Source organism: Arachis ipaensis, chromosome B2 (assembly GCF_059453495.1).
Source record: "Arachis ipaensis isolate K30076 ecotype BB chromosome B2, ASM5945349v1, whole genome shotgun sequence".
Classification (NCBI taxonomy): domain Eukaryota; kingdom Viridiplantae; phylum Streptophyta; class Magnoliopsida; order Fabales; family Fabaceae; genus Arachis; species Arachis ipaensis.
Genome location: NC_142437.1, coordinates 78,937,514 through 78,953,097, shown reverse-complemented (window position 1 = coordinate 78,953,097; position 15,584 = coordinate 78,937,514). Strand labels below are relative to the sequence as shown.

At 39.7% G+C, this 15,584-nt stretch overlaps 1 non-coding gene across 1 annotated transcript; it reads right to left on the bottom strand.

The window, feature by feature from the left end:
* Positions 1 to 1,444: 1,444 nt before the first annotated feature.
* LOC148574522 (small nucleolar RNA R71) lies at positions 1,445 to 1,552 on the bottom strand. Its single transcript, XR_015906637.1, has one exon. It is a non-coding gene; the product is annotated as a small nucleolar RNA R71 (small nucleolar RNA).
* Positions 1,553 to 15,584: the final 14,032 nt, after the last annotated feature.

Sequence of the window (15,584 nt, the reverse complement as noted above, 5' to 3'; positions counted from 1 at the left end):
CATAAATTCGAAAATTTGAGTTGACTTTTTCAAAAAATTTTTAAAATCTACTTGTTTCTTATGAGTCAAATCAAATTTTCAATTTGAAAATCTTATCTTTCTCAAAATCTTTTTCAAAAATCAAATCTTTTTCAAATTTCTTAGTAATTTTCGAAAATTCCAAAAATATTTTTCAAAAATCTTTTTCTTATTTTTATATCAAATTTTCGAAAATAACAATAACAATTAATGTTTTGATTCAAAAATTTCAAGTTTGTTACTTGCTTGTTAAGAAAGATTCAAACTTTGAGTTCTAGAATCATATCTTGTGATTTCTTATGAATCAAGTCATTAATTGTGATTTTAAAAATCAAATCTTTTTCAAAAACTAATTTCTATCATATCTTTTCAAAAATATCTTCTCATCTTATCTTTTTCAAAAATCTAATTTCAAAATATCTTTTCCAACTTCCTAACTTATTATCTTTTCAAAATTTATTTCAACTAACTAACTAACTTTTTGTTTGTTTCTTAACTTTTTCAAAACTATCTAACTAACTCTCTCTCTCTCTAATTTTCGAAAATATCTTCCCTCTTTTTCAAAAAATTTCTTTTTATTAACTAATTATTTTTATTTTTGATTTAAAAAAAATTTCGAAAAAAATACTAACCTTTTTCAAAAACTATTTTCGAAAATCACTAACTCTTTTTCAAAAATTATTTTCGAAAATTCTCCCTCTCCCATCTTATTCTATTTATTTATTCATTTACTAACATCTCATCTCACATCTCTGCCCTCCTCACAGTTGTGTTTCTTTCTTTACATCACATTCTTTGTCTCCCTCTTTTCTTCCACTCACAAAGGGATCCCTATACTGTGGTATAAGGGATCTCTATTATTATTATTTTTCTGTGTCCTCTTCTTTGTCATATGAGCAGGAGCAAGGACAAGAACATTCTTGTTGAAGCAGATCCAGAACCTGAAAGGACTCTGAAGAGAAAATTAAGAGAAGCTAAATTACAACAATCCAGAGATAACCTTTCAGAAATTTTCGAACAGGAAGAGGAGATGGCAGCCAAAAATAATAATAATTTAAGGAGGATGCTTGGTGACTTTACTGCACCTAATTCCAATTTACATGGAAGAAGCATCTCCATTCCTGCCATTGGAGCAAATAACTTTGAGCTAAAACCTCAATTAGTTTCTCTGATGCAGCAGAACTGCAAGTTTCATGGACTTCCATCTGAAGATCCTTTTCAGTTCTTAACTAAATTCTTGCAGATATGTGATACTGTTAAGACTAATGGAGTAGATCCTGAAGTCTACAGGCTCATGCTTTTCCCTTTTACTGTAAGAGACAGAGCTAGAATATGGTTGGACTCTCAACCTAAGGATAGCCTGAACTCTTGGGATAAGCTGGTCAAGGCTTTCTTAGCCAAGTTCTTTCCTCCTCAAAAGTTGAGTAAGCTTAGAGTGGATGTTCAAACCTTCAGACAGAAAGAAGGTGAATCCCTCTATGAAGCTTGGGAGAGATACAAAGGACTGACCAAAAAGTGTCCTTCTGACATGCTTTCAGAATGGACCATCCTGGATATATTCTATGATGGTCTGTTTGAGTTATCTAAGATGTCATTGGATACCTCTGCAGGTGGATCCATTCACCTAAAGAAAATGCCTGCAGAAGCTCAAGAACTCATTGACATGGTTGCTAATAACCAGTTCATGTACACTTCTGAGAGGAATCCTGTGAGTAATGGGACGCCTATGAAGAAGGGAGTTCTTGAAATTGATACTCTGAATGCCATATTGGCTCAGAATAAAATATTGACTCAGCAAGTCAATATGATTTCTCAGAGTCTGACTGGAATGCAAGTTGCATCCAACAGTACTCAAGAGGCTTCTTATGCAGAAGAAGCTTACGATCCTGAGAACCCTGCAATAGCAGAGGTAAATTATTTAGGTGAACCTTATGGAAACACCTATAACTCATCATGGAGAAATCATCCAAATTTCTCATGGAAGGATCAAAAGCCTCAACAAGGCTTTAATAATGGTGGAAGAAATAGGTTTAGCAATAGCAAGCCCTTTCCATCATCCACTCAGCAACAGACAGAGAACTCTGAACAAAATACTTCTAATTTAGCAAACTTAGTCTCTGATCTATCTAAGGCCACTGTAAGTTTCATGAATGAAACAAGATCTTCCATTAGAAATCTGGAAGCACAAGTGGGCCAGCTGAGTAAAAGGATCACTGAAATCCCTCCTAGTACTCTCCCAAGCAATACAGAAGAGAATCCAAAAGGAGAGTGCAAGGCCATTGACATAAGCACTATGGCCGAACTTGTAAGGGAAGGAGAGGACGTGAATCCCAAGGAGGAAGACCTCCTGGGACGTCCAGTGACCAATAAGGAGCTTCCCTCTGAGGAACCAAAGGACTCTGAGGCTCATCTAGAGACCATAGAGATTCCATTGAACCTCCTTATGCCCTTCATGAGCTCTGATGAGTATTCCTCTTCTGAAGAGAATGAGGATGTTACTGAAGAGCAAGCTGCCAAGTTCCTTGGTGCAATCATGAAGCTGAATGCCAAATTATTTGGTATTGATAACTGGGAAGTTGAACCTCCCTTGTTCATCAATGAACTAAGTGATCTGGATCAACTGACATTACCTCAGAAGAAACAGGATCCTGGAAAGTTCATAATATCTTGTACCATAGGCACCATGAACTTTAAGGCTCTGTGTGACCTTGGTTCAGGGATAAACCTCATGCCCCTCTCTGTAATAGAGAAACTGGGAATCTATGGGGTGCAAGCTGCTAAAATCTCATTAGAGATGGCAGATAATTCAAGAAAATAGGCTTATGGACAAGTAGAGGACGTGTTAGTAAAGGTTGAAGGCCTTTACATCCCAGCCGATTTCATAGTCCTGGATACTGGAAAGGAAGAGGATGAATTCATCATCCTAGGAAGACCTTTCCTAGCCACAGCAAGAGCTGTGATTGATGTGGACAGAGGAGAATTAATCCTTCAATTGAATAAGGACAACCTTGTGTTTACAACTCAAGAATCTCTCTCTACATCCATAGAGAGGAAGCAGAAAAAGCTTCTCTCAAATCAGAGTCAACCAAAGCCCCCACAGTCAAACTCTAAGTTTGGTGTTGGGAGGCCACAACCAAACTCTAAGTTTGGTGTTGAACTCCCATATCCAAACTCTAAGTTTGGTGTTGGAGAGTCTCAACAATGCTCTGAACATTTGTGAGGCTCCATGAAGAGCCCACTGTCAAGCTATTGACATTAAAGAAGCACTTGTCGGGAGGCAACCCAATGTTTATTTATCTAATTTTTATTTTCATTGTTTTTCATGTCTTTATAGGTTCATGATCATGTGGAGTCACAAAATAAATAGAAAAATTGAAAATAGAATAAAAAACAGCAGAAGAAAAATCACACCCTGGAGGAGCATCTGTCTGGCGTTCAGCGCCAGAACAGAGCATGGTTCTGGCGCTGAACGCCCAAAATGGGCAGCTTCTGGGCGCTGAATGCCAGAACAGGCATGGTTCTGGCGTTCAACGCCAGAAATGGCACACAAATGGGCGTTGAACGCCCAAAATGGCCACCAACCTGGTGCTGAACGCCCAGAGTTGTGTGCATAGGCATTTTTACATGCCTAATGGGTGCAGGGATGTAAATCCTTGAACACCTCAGGATCTGTGGACCCCACAGGATCCACTCAGGATCTGTAGACCCCACAGGATCCACTCAGGATCTATGGACCCCACAGGATCCCCACCTACCTCCACTCACTTCTTCTCACCACTCTCTTTCACACAACCCCATAAACACTCTTCCCCAAAAACCCTTCACCAATCACCTCAAACTCTCTTCCCCATCACCTCTTCACCACTCACTTCCATCCACCCTTCCCCATAAACCTACCTCATAAACTCTACCTACCTTCATAATTCAAAACCAATTTCCCACCCAAACCCACCCATATGGCCGAACCTTAACCCCCCCTCCCTTCCCTATATAAAGCCCTCCATTCTTCATCAAATTCACACAACACACCCCTCTTGGCCGAAACACTTCCCACTCTCTCTCTCCTCCATTTCTTCTTCTTCTTCTTCTATTCTTCTTTTCTTGCTCGAGGACGAGCAATATTCTAAGTTTGGTGTGGTAAAAGCATAAGCTTTTTATTTTTCCATTACCATTGATGGCACCTAAGACCGGAGAATCCTCTAGAAAGGGGAAAGGGAAGACAAAAGCTTCCACCTCCGAGTCATGGGAGACGGAAAGGTTCATCTCCAAAGCCCATCAAGACCACTTCTATGATGTTGTGGCCAAGAAGAAGGTGATCCCCGAGGTCCCTTTCAAACTCAAAAGAAATGAGTATCCGGAGATCCGACATGAAATTCAAAGAAGAGGTTGGGAAGTTCTAACAAATCCCATCCAACAAGTCGGCATCCTAATGGTTCAAGAGTTCTATGCTAATGCATGGATCACCAAGAACCATGATCAAAGTAAGAACCCGGATCCAAAGAACTATGTTACAATGGTTCGGGGGAAATACTTGGATTTTAGTCCGGAAAATGTGAGGTTGGCGTTCAACTTGCCAAACATGGAAGAGAACGTACGCCCCTACACAAGGAGAGTCAACTTTGATCAAAGGTTGGACCAAGTCCTTATGGACATATGTGTAGAAGGAGCTCAATGGAAGATTGACTCCAAAGGCAAGCCGGTTCAACTAAGAGATTGGACCTCAAGCCTGTGGCTAGAGGATGGTTGGAGTTCATTCAATGCTCAATCATTCCCACTAGCAACCGGTCTGAAGTTACTATAGACCGGGCCATCATGATCCATAGCATCATGATTGGAGAAGAGGTGGAAGTTCATGAGATTATACCTCAAGAACTCTACAAGGTGGCTGACAAGTCCTCCACTATGGCAAGGTTAGCCTTTCCTCACCTCATCTGCCACCTATGCAATTCGGCTGGGATTGACATAGAGGGAGATATCCTCATTAAAGAGGACAAGCCCATCACTAAGAAGAAGATGGAGCAAGCAAGAGAGCCCATTCATGGAGCTCAAGAGGCGTATGAAGCTCATCACCATGAGATCTCGGAGATGCCTCAAATGCACTTTCCTCCACAAAACTATTGGGAGCAAATCAATACCTCCCTAGGAGATTTGAGTTCCAATATGGGACAACTAAGGGTGGAACATCAAGAGCACTCCATCATGCTTCGTGAAATAAGAGAAGATCAAAAAGCAATGAGGGAGGAGCAACAAAGACAAGGAAGAGACATAGAAGAGCTCAAGGACATCATTGGTTCCTCAAGAAGGAAACGCCACCATCACTAAGGTGGATTCATTCCTTGTTCTTATTTCTTCTGTTTTTTGTTTTCTATGTTATGTGCTTATCTATGTTTGTGTCTTCATTACATGATCATTAGTAGTAGTAACTATGTCTTAAAGTTATGAATGTCCTATGAATCCATCACCTCTCTTAAATGAAAAAAATGTTTTAATTCAAAAAGAACAAGAAGTACATGAGTTTCGAATTTATCCTTGAACTTAGCTTAATTATATTGATGTGGTGACAATGCTTCTTGTTTTCTGAATGTATGCTTGAACAGTGCATATGTCTTTTGAAGTTGTTGTTTAAGAATGTTAAATATGTTGGCTCTTGAAAGAATGATGACTAGGAGACATGTTATTTGATAATCTGAAAAATCATAAAAATGATTCTTGAAGCAAGAAAAAGCAGCAAAGAGCAAAGCTTGCAGAAAAAAAAAAGAAAAAAAAATATAGGCGAAAAAAAATAGAAAGAAAAAAAAAAGCAAGCAGAAAAAGCCAAAAGCTCTTAAAACCAATAGGCAAGAGCAAAAAGCCAATAACCCTTAAAACCAAAAGGCAAGGGCAAATAAAAAGGATCCCAAGGCTTTGAGCATCAGTGGATAGGAGGGCCTAAAGGAATAAAATCCTGGTCTAAGTGGCTAAACCAAGCTGTCCCTAACCATGTGCTTGTGGCGTGTAGGTGTCAAGTGAAAACTTGAGACTGAGCGGTTAAAGTCAAGGTCCAAAGCAAAAAAAGAGTGTGCTTAAGAACCCTGGACACCTCTAATTGGGGACTTTAGCAAAGCTGAGTCACAATCTGAAAAGGTTCACCCAATTATGTGTCTGTGGCATTTATGTATCCAGTGGTAATACTGGAAAACAAAGTGCTTAGGGCCACGGCCAAGACTCATAAAGAAGCTGTGTTCAAGAATCATCATACTGAACTAGGAGAATCAATAACACTATCTGAACTCTGAGTTCCTATAGATGCCAATCATTCTGAACCTCAATGGATAAAGTGAGATGCCAAAACTATTCAAGAGACAAAAAGCTATAAGTCCCGCTCATTTGATTGGAGCTATGTTTCATTGATAGTTTGGAATTTATAGTATATTCTCTTCTTTTTATCCTACTTGATTTTCAGTTGCTTGGGGACAAGCAACAATTTAAGTTTGGTGTTGTGATGAGCGGATAATTTATACGCCTTTTGACATTGTTTTTAGTATGTTTTTAGTAGGATCTAGTTACTTTTAGGGATGTTTTTATTAGTTTTTATGTTAAATACACATTTCTGGACTTTACTATGAGTTTGTGTATTTTTCTGTGATTTCAGGTATTTTCTGGCTGAAATTGAGGGACTTGAGCAAAAATCAGATTCAGAGGTTGAAGAAGGACTGCTGATGCTGTTGGATTCTGACCTCCCTGCACTCAAAATGGATTTTCTGGAGCTACAGAACTCAAAATGGCGCGCTTCCAATTGCTTTGGAAAGTAGTTATCCAGGGCTTTCCAGCAATATATAATAGTTCATACTTTGGCCAAGTTTAGACGATGCAAACTGGCGTTCAACGCCAGCTCTCTGCCCAAATCTGGCGTCCAGCGCCAGAAAAGGATCCAAAACCAGAGTTGAACGCCCAAACTGGCACAAAAACTGGCATTCAACTCCAAGAAGGACCTCTACACGTGCAACACTCAAGCTCAGCCCAGACACACAACAAGTGGGCCCCGAAAGTGGATTTATGCATCAATTACTTACTTCTGTAAACCCTAGTAGCTAGTTTATTATAAATAGGACCTTTTACTATTGTATTAGGTATCTTTGATCAGTCATATGCGATCTTTGATCAGTTGTATGCTATCTTAGATCACGTTTGAGGGCTGGCCTCTCGGCCATGCCTGGACTTTTACTTATGTATTTTTAACGGTAGAGTTTCTACACTCCATAGATTAAGGTGTGGAGCTCTGCTGTTTCTCAAGGATTAATGCAAAGTACTACTGTTTTCTATTCAATTCATCTTGTTTCACTTCTAAGATATTCATTCGTATTTCAATTTGAATGTGATGAACGTGACAATCATCATCATTCCCTATGAACGCGTGCCTGACAACCACTTCCGTTCTACCTTAGACTGAATGAGTATCTCTTAGATCTCCTAACCAGAATCTTCGTAGTGTAAGCTAGAATGATGGCGGCATTCAAGAGAATCCGGAAGGTCTAAACCTTGTCTGTGGTATTCCGAGTAGGATTCAATGAATGAATGACTGTGACGAGCTCCAAACTCGCGATTGCGGGGCGTTAGTGACAGACACAAAAGGATAGTAAATCTTATTCCAGCATGATCGAGAACCGACAGATGAATAGCCGTGCCGTGACAGGGTGCGTTGACCATTTTCACTGAGAGGATAAGATGAAGCCATTGACAAGGGTGATGCCTCCAGACGATTAGCCGTGCCGTGACAGGGCATTGGATCATTTTCCCGAGAGATGACCGAAAGTAGCCATTGACAGTGGTGATGTATCACATAAAGCCAGCCATGGAAAGGAGTAAGACTGATTGGATGAAGATAGCAGGAAAGCAGAGGTTCAGAGGAACGAAAGCATCTCCATTCGCTTATCTGAAATTCTCACCAATGAATTACATAAGTATTTCTATCCCTATTCTATTAATTACTATTCGAAAACACCATTATCAATTTATATCTGCCTAACTGAGATTTGCAAGGTGACCATGGCTTGCTTCATACCGACAATCTCCGTGGGATTCGACCTTTACTCACGTAAGGTATTACTTGGACGACCCAGTGCACTTGTTGGTTAGTTACACGGAGTTGTGAACCATGGTCTTGGCATCATGTTTTTGGCGCCATTTCCAGGGAAAGAAAGAGCAAAAATTTTATATAATTAAAGTGTAATCACGATTCCGCGTACCAGTAGGTATTGCTTCTACCTACTTTGACATGTAGTTGATCGCTAACAGAATATATAGATACCCACTCGAGTTGGGAAACGGTCCCATAAAGTCAATGCCCCATACATCAAATATCTCACAAAACAACATAGGTTGCTGAGGCATCTCATCCCTTTGGGATGTGTTTCCCGACTTCTGACACTGATGGCAAGACACACAGAACCGGTTAGCATCCTTGAACAAGGTTGGCCACCAGAATCCACAATCCAACATCTTTTTAGCTATCCTTTGTGGGCCAAAGTGGCCACCACATTCGGACGAATGGCAAGCTTCAAGAATAGGTTGAATTTCAGATTCCGGCATACATCTTCGAATTACCTGGTCCACGCCCCTCTTCCACAAGTGAGGGTCATCCCAAATGTAGTATTTGGAATCACTCCTCAACTTGTCCCTTTTGTTTTTTGAAAAGTTGAGAGGGAAGATTTTCGCAACCAAGTAGTTCGCCATTGGGGCAAACCAAGGAAAGCTATCCGACACAGCATGCAAACTATCCAATGGGAATGAGTCATGGATCGGAAATGGGTCAAATTTTAAATTCTCAAGGCGGCTTAAATGATCCGCAACTAAGTTTTGAGACCCACCCCGGTCCCTAATCTCAATGTCGAATTCTTGCAAAAGCAAGATCCAATGTATGAGTCTAGGTTTTGACTCATTCTTTATCAATAGGTACTTTAAAGCTGCATGATCCATGTATACCACTATCTTGGACCCTAGCAAATAAGATCTGAATTTATCTAAAGTGTGAACAATAGCTAGGAGTTCCTTTTCCGTAGTGGTATAGTTGGATTGTGCTGCATCCAGTGTTTTAGAAGAATAAGCAATGACATAAGGGAGTTTAACATCGCGCTGTGCAAGCACGGCACCTACAGCATGGTTTGATGCATCGCATATTATCTCGAATGGCAACGTCCAATTGAGGCCTCGCACAACCAGTGCTGTGGTAAGAACTCTCCTTAGCTCTTCAAACGCTTTCACACATGCACTGTCAAACTCAAAATCCACATCTTTTTGGAGTAGGTGCAACAATGGCAAAGCAATCTTGCTGAAATCTTTGATAAAGCGCCTATAGAATCCTGCATGTCCCAAAAATGGGCAGACCTCCCTCACAGACGAGGGGTGAGGTAAAGTGGTGATGCATGGAAACTTATCTCTCAACAATTTTTCTTCGGCAAGTATACCGAATTGTCATCAAGTAAAAACTCACAATAGAGTGAGGTCGAATCCCACAGGGATTGATTGGTCAAGCAACTTTAATTAGAGGAATGTTCTAGTTGAACTAAGCAGAATTAGATTTGAGATTTCCAGAAAATTAAATGGCGAAAAAGTAAATAGCAGAAAACGTAAATGCTGGAAATAAAGAGCTGAATGTAAATAGAGGAAAGTAAATTGCAGAATCTTAAATGGGAATGGGGAAGATGCTCATAAAAGTAGATTGCAGAATTTATAGAGAATGGCTAAGATTAGAAATGGGGAATTCATTGGGCTTAGGAGATGTTGCATTCTCCGGATAAAGTTCATTTTCATCTCTTCCTCAATCAATGCATTCATTGATCTCCTTGGCAATCTTAAGTGATCGAATTCCAATTTCTTGGTAATTCAATCTCTCAAATCTTGATCAATAGCCAATTCCTTGGTCAATTGCTCATGAGAAGAGATGAAGTATGGTCACTGATTATACCACATGTATTTCCAAATCAAAGTGTTGGTAGGATTATATGTCACTATATCCATCCAAACCCCAATTTGGTCCAACATGAGAAAGCATTTCTAGCATGATCTCTTCATTCCTCTTCCAAAGTTCCAAAGAGATCCAAGTATGAATAGCTTCTTTTCTAAGATAACTACCCAATTGAATGAAGATTGAAAGCTTTCTAGTAAAATCAAGAGAAAAGATAGAAGAAGAATAATGAAAACTAATATTGATCCATCAAATTACAACAGAGCTCCCTAACCCAATGAAAGGGGTTTAGTTGTTCATAGCTCTGGGAATGAAAAGTATAGATGGAGAGTACATTCTAAGAATTAAACTACAAGTTACAGAGAAAGTAAAATACAGAGAGTAGTTCTTCAATTTTCCAACCCCCTATTTGATTCAAAACTACCCCTATATATACTACTCTTCTGATCTTCTAGTTGGTTCTTCAAATCTTGGATATGGGCCTTTGGATCTTGAGTTTAAAGCAGTTATCCTCTTCAGTGGGCTTAGTTTTACTTGCAGAGAGAAAGTATGAAGTAGGCAGGGACTTTTAGCTTAGGACGTTAGTGGCGTTAACGTTAAGTGAAAGTGTGGGTTCGAGAATGTTAGTGGCAGTCACCTTTTTCACTAATGTTCCTAACCCAAGGGTGATCCACGTTAACTTCAACGTTAGTGGCACCAACGTGACCACTAACGTTGCCTCTTGATCCTTCGCACACGTTATTGGGACTTACCTTTTCCAATAATGTTGAGAATCCTCCCTTCCCTACGTTAGAGTTCACGTTAGTGTGGCTAACGTGACCTTTAACGTAGGCTTGCCAAATCTTCGAAAATGTTAGTGACACTTACCTTTGTCCCTAACGTTTCAAAATGCCCGTACTTCCCACGTTAGAGTTCACGTTAACTAGGTTAACGTGGCTTCTAACGTGGTGGTGATAGCCATCTCCAACGTTAGTGACAAAGGTGAGTGTCACTAATGTTGGCTCATCATTCTTTCATCCACGTTGGCTTCCACGTTAACTAAGTTAACGTGGGAGTTAACGTTGCTCATAATGGCTCATCCCAACGTTAGTGACAAAGGTGAGTGTCACTAACGTTGGCGATTCTTGCTCCCTCCACGTTAGCTTCCACGTTAACTAAGTTAACGTGGCAACTAACGTGGCTCAAAGTGGCTTAGTCCAACGTTAGTGACAAAGGTGAGTGTCACTAACGTTGGCTTCATTTCCTTCTTCCACGTTAGAGTTCACGTTAACTTAGTTAACGTGACTCTTAACGTGGGCTATGATGGCTTCGAGGACGTTATTGGCAATTACTTTTCTCATTAACGTTGCAAGCTAGCTCCCATCCCACGTTAGTGGTTACGTTAGTTAGACTAATGTTGCTGCTAACATGGTTCTTCCTTGCTTCCTTTGTCTTGAAATTAAGCAATAGAGTGCATCAAAGTTCTAATTCAAATCATGAGACATGCATCATCCAGTTTGTTATATAATTCTTGCATAATTCTCATGAAATCATGTAAAGTGCACAATGTTTGCTTGAATCAAGATGTAAGTGAAATTCTACCCAAAACGTGCTTATTTCCTAAGAAAATGCATGAAACTACCCTAAAACAATAAAGAAAAGGTCAGTGAAACTAGCCAAAATGCCCTGGCATCACAACACCAAACTTAAAGCTTACTTGTCCCTAAGCAAGTACTGGAACAAGATAATGATGAATGAAATGGAAAGATGAATGAATCATTATTGTGGAAGTCATGTTCTTGGTTTTATGGGGTTTCATGCATAGCAACTTAGGTTCATTCCTTCACTGGCTTTCAGATCTTTATCATGTCCTGGAATACTCACTTGATTGCACCTTATGAAACTTTTATTCATTGATCCTTTTTGTCATTTCAGGGCTTATTTGTGTTCTTAGACTAGGTGCTCTGTGAGGGGGCGACTCTTTAAGATAAGCTTTCAGCCAGCACTCCCGAAGCAGTTGGTTCAAGGTGCTAGGTGTTAAGACACCCCTAAGGACTTACTCCCTCAAGTCTCTTTCCCCCATACATACACACCACAGGCACATGGTTTGTTATTTCCTTTTCTTGAGACCTTGGTGTCCAGCACCTCTTTGGGTTACTAAGTGCTCTGTAGCAAGGGTTACTCTTGATAGTGGACTCTCAGCTGATAATCCCGGGTTAGTTAACCAAGTTACCAAGTGATAAGGCACCCCTGAGAGCTTATTCATCCAAGTAAATCCCTTACACAGGAGCACCACAGACACATGCCTCAAGATTCAAACCCTTGGTGCCTAGCCTTATTTCTTACTCTTTTCCTTTTATTTCTCAACTTTCATTTTCTCTTTCCCTTTTTCTTATTATGATCTTGTTATTTAGCTAGTCTCATGGGGTGTGTTTCAAGCATATGATTCCGGATAGATAGTTTCCTTCCCACCTTATTGGTGAACTAACTTAGCTAATCTATTACCATACCACAAACTTAGGAACTTACTCCACAATATGAACTCCACTCTGGTCTTTCATAACATCTCTTTTTATTTGATTCAAAAGGAGACAAGCAACACAATAACCAAGATGGAATTGAAAACAGGCAATTTAACTAGTAATCATAGACCTAAGCAAGGAGAATACTAAAAACATAATTGAAAATCCTAAACTACCATGGAAGCATGTTCTATTTCATACATGATATTTCCTTATTTAAAAACTTGAAAAAGAGATGGGACAATGAGGGAACTCCACCACCTTTTACTCTTGGGGTTGCTCCTGCTCTCCTTCCTGTTTGTTTTCTTTGTGTTTTTCTTGAGTGCTTGCACTCCCACTTCCCTTGCTTTTTCTAATCAACTTCTTCCAGAAGCCAGCATCTTCCATCTTCTTTTTCAATGTTTCCTTCTGCTGTTTCACCTTTCTTTCCTCTTGTTCTGTAAAATATTTTTGGACCTCATCATACTTGGGGATTGCAGAGTGTAGATTATGCATATGACTAGACATGTAGTTCAACTTGGCTTGAGTATTTATGTTGAACTCCTCCCTATGTAGTTGCCGTCCTTCATTCAGTACGCTGAACTCATTGAATGCCTTTGCCTTAGCTAGCTGTCTTTGATTGAGTTCTTGAAGGTGCTTGTCTTGTCGCTCTTGTCTTTCAGTCACTTGATTTATGGCTTGAGTAAGCTGGGAATAGTATTCCATTTGCTGTTTTTGCCATTCTCCTTGTTGATTCATCCAATTAGAAAGGAGCTCTTTTTGACGATCCATCCTTTGAGCTTGAATGTGCAGTTGTTATTCTTGTCCCTCCATATAACTCCTTGCTAGCTCCTCAATGGCTCCGTGAATGTGATTTAGGTTTATGTTGGTTGGGTCATAATATTCTCTTTGTTGGTGTTCTTCCTGATGAGACTCTTCTTGGTGAGGTCCTTCTTTTGGCTTTCGCTTCCCTATTTGAGGTCTTCTTTGTTGTTGAGCAGGTGTCGCATAAGTCAGACGCTGGAGCGTAATTAGCCTCCCAGGGTTTACCCAATTTGGATTGCTATCCTCGAAGACTACCTTGGCCTTTGTACACAGTCTGAGGATGGTGCTGGGGTACCAAAGCCTGGCACCCAAATCAATCTTCTCAGCTGACTCTTGAATCCTCTCAGCTATAAGTTCATGCACATTGATTTCTCCACCCTGTACTAAGCAATGTACCATGGTAGCTCGAGTAACGTTGACCTTAGAATTGTTTGCGGCTGGGAGGATAGACCTCCTCACGAGTTCAAACCATCCCTTGGCTTCCGGGCTGAGGTCTCCTCTCTTGATGAACCGGGGTCTCCTATCCGCATACCTTTCCCAGTCAGCTCCTATAACACATATGTCAGTCACAATATCTTCGAGTTCATCATTGTTAGGGCTCTTACTTATTCTTGCATGATAACTAGGCTCATCAAAATGTGGTGATTTCAGCTGAAGAGTTCTTATTATAGCATTGGGGCTGAAATCCACCTCTCTCCCTCTTACGTAACTTTTGAAGGTGGGGCCTTGGTTTTGTCTTCTCTGACCATATTTGCATAGAACTCTTTGATGAGGTTTGCATTTATCTTCCCCTCTGGGTTCGTAAGACTTTGCCAACCCCTTTGTTCAATCTTCTCTCGAATCTGTGGGCACTCATCCTCGTTAGTTTATCAGGGTGGTTGGTAGTGTGATAAACCCCGATTTTGTGGTTTATCTTATGCTTATTTTGAGGGATTTTATCACCTTTTCTCACATTTATTCAATGAAATAGCATGGTTTTGCAATTCTCCCTTGATTTGTGCTTAAATGTGAAAACATGCTTTTTAGGCCCTAAAATTGGTGATTTTAACTCACTTTAATTCCATTCAATGCCTTGATATGTTTGTTGAGTAATTTCAGGTTCATAAGGCAAGTATTGGATGGAAGAAGTGAGGAGAAAAGCATGCAAAATGGGAGAACTCATGAAGAAATGAAGGAACCGTAAAGCTGTCAAGTCCGACCTCTTCGCACTCAAACGACCATAACTTGAGCTACAGAGGTCCAAATGAGGCGGTTCTAGTTGCGTTGGAAAGCTAATATCCAGGGCTTCAAAATGATATAAATTTTTCCATATGTTGCTTCGCGTTCAGGGGCGCGCACGCGCACTTTGCGCGCATGCACCGATGCTGTCCGTGGCCCACTTTATTGAAATCGCCCCCAGCGATTTTGCACCTCATTTTGGGCCCAATCCAACCCATTTCTGATGCTATTCAAGCCAAGAATTGAAGGGGGAATGAGAAAAAGTAGTCATAGTTTTAGTTTTCATCATGTTTTAGGTTAGAATTCTAGAGAGAGAAGCTCTCCCTTCTCTCTAGAATTTAGGGTAGTTTAGGTTTAATTTTCTTAAATCCAACTTTTAATTCTTTTTTTTGTTTTAGTTTCTCCTTTTAATTTCTTGTTGTTACATCTTAATCTTCTTAGCTTCTCTTGTCATTCCCTTTATTTTGCCATTTTTATGTTTATGAACAATTGTTGGATCTTGATTTTCTTTTAATGCAATTTAATGTTTGATGTTCTTTTTATTGATGATTTGAGTTGTTGATTTACTTTTCTTGCAATTTGTAGTTGGTAGATTTTACTATTCTTGTCATTTATTATGCTTTCCTTTTATGCCTTCCAAGTGTTTGATAAAATGCTTGGAAGGATGTTAGAGTAGATTTTGAGCATTCTTGGCTTGGAAAGAGTGATTGGGTAATTTTGAGTCATGAAAACCCAACTCATGTTGGTGATCTAGAGTTGTTAGCTAGTATTGTTTCCATTGACGCTAATCTTTTGCTAATTTAATTAGTGAGTTGATTAGGACTTATGGAATATTGTTTCCATTGACGCTAATCTTTTGCTAGTTTAATTAGTAAGTTGGTTAGGACTTTTGGATTGAGATTAGCTAGTCTCGTTAGACTTTCTCCCTATTTGTTGGAGTTGACGTAATGAGATAAATTCTTGTTTATATTTGTGAAATGATTAATTAGTCTTGTTTGACATTCTCCCGATGTGTGAGTTAACTAAATAAGATGAATTAATCATGCATGACTAGGATAGAAAGCCTATGATCTCAATCCATTGCCATGAATGTCTCTCTT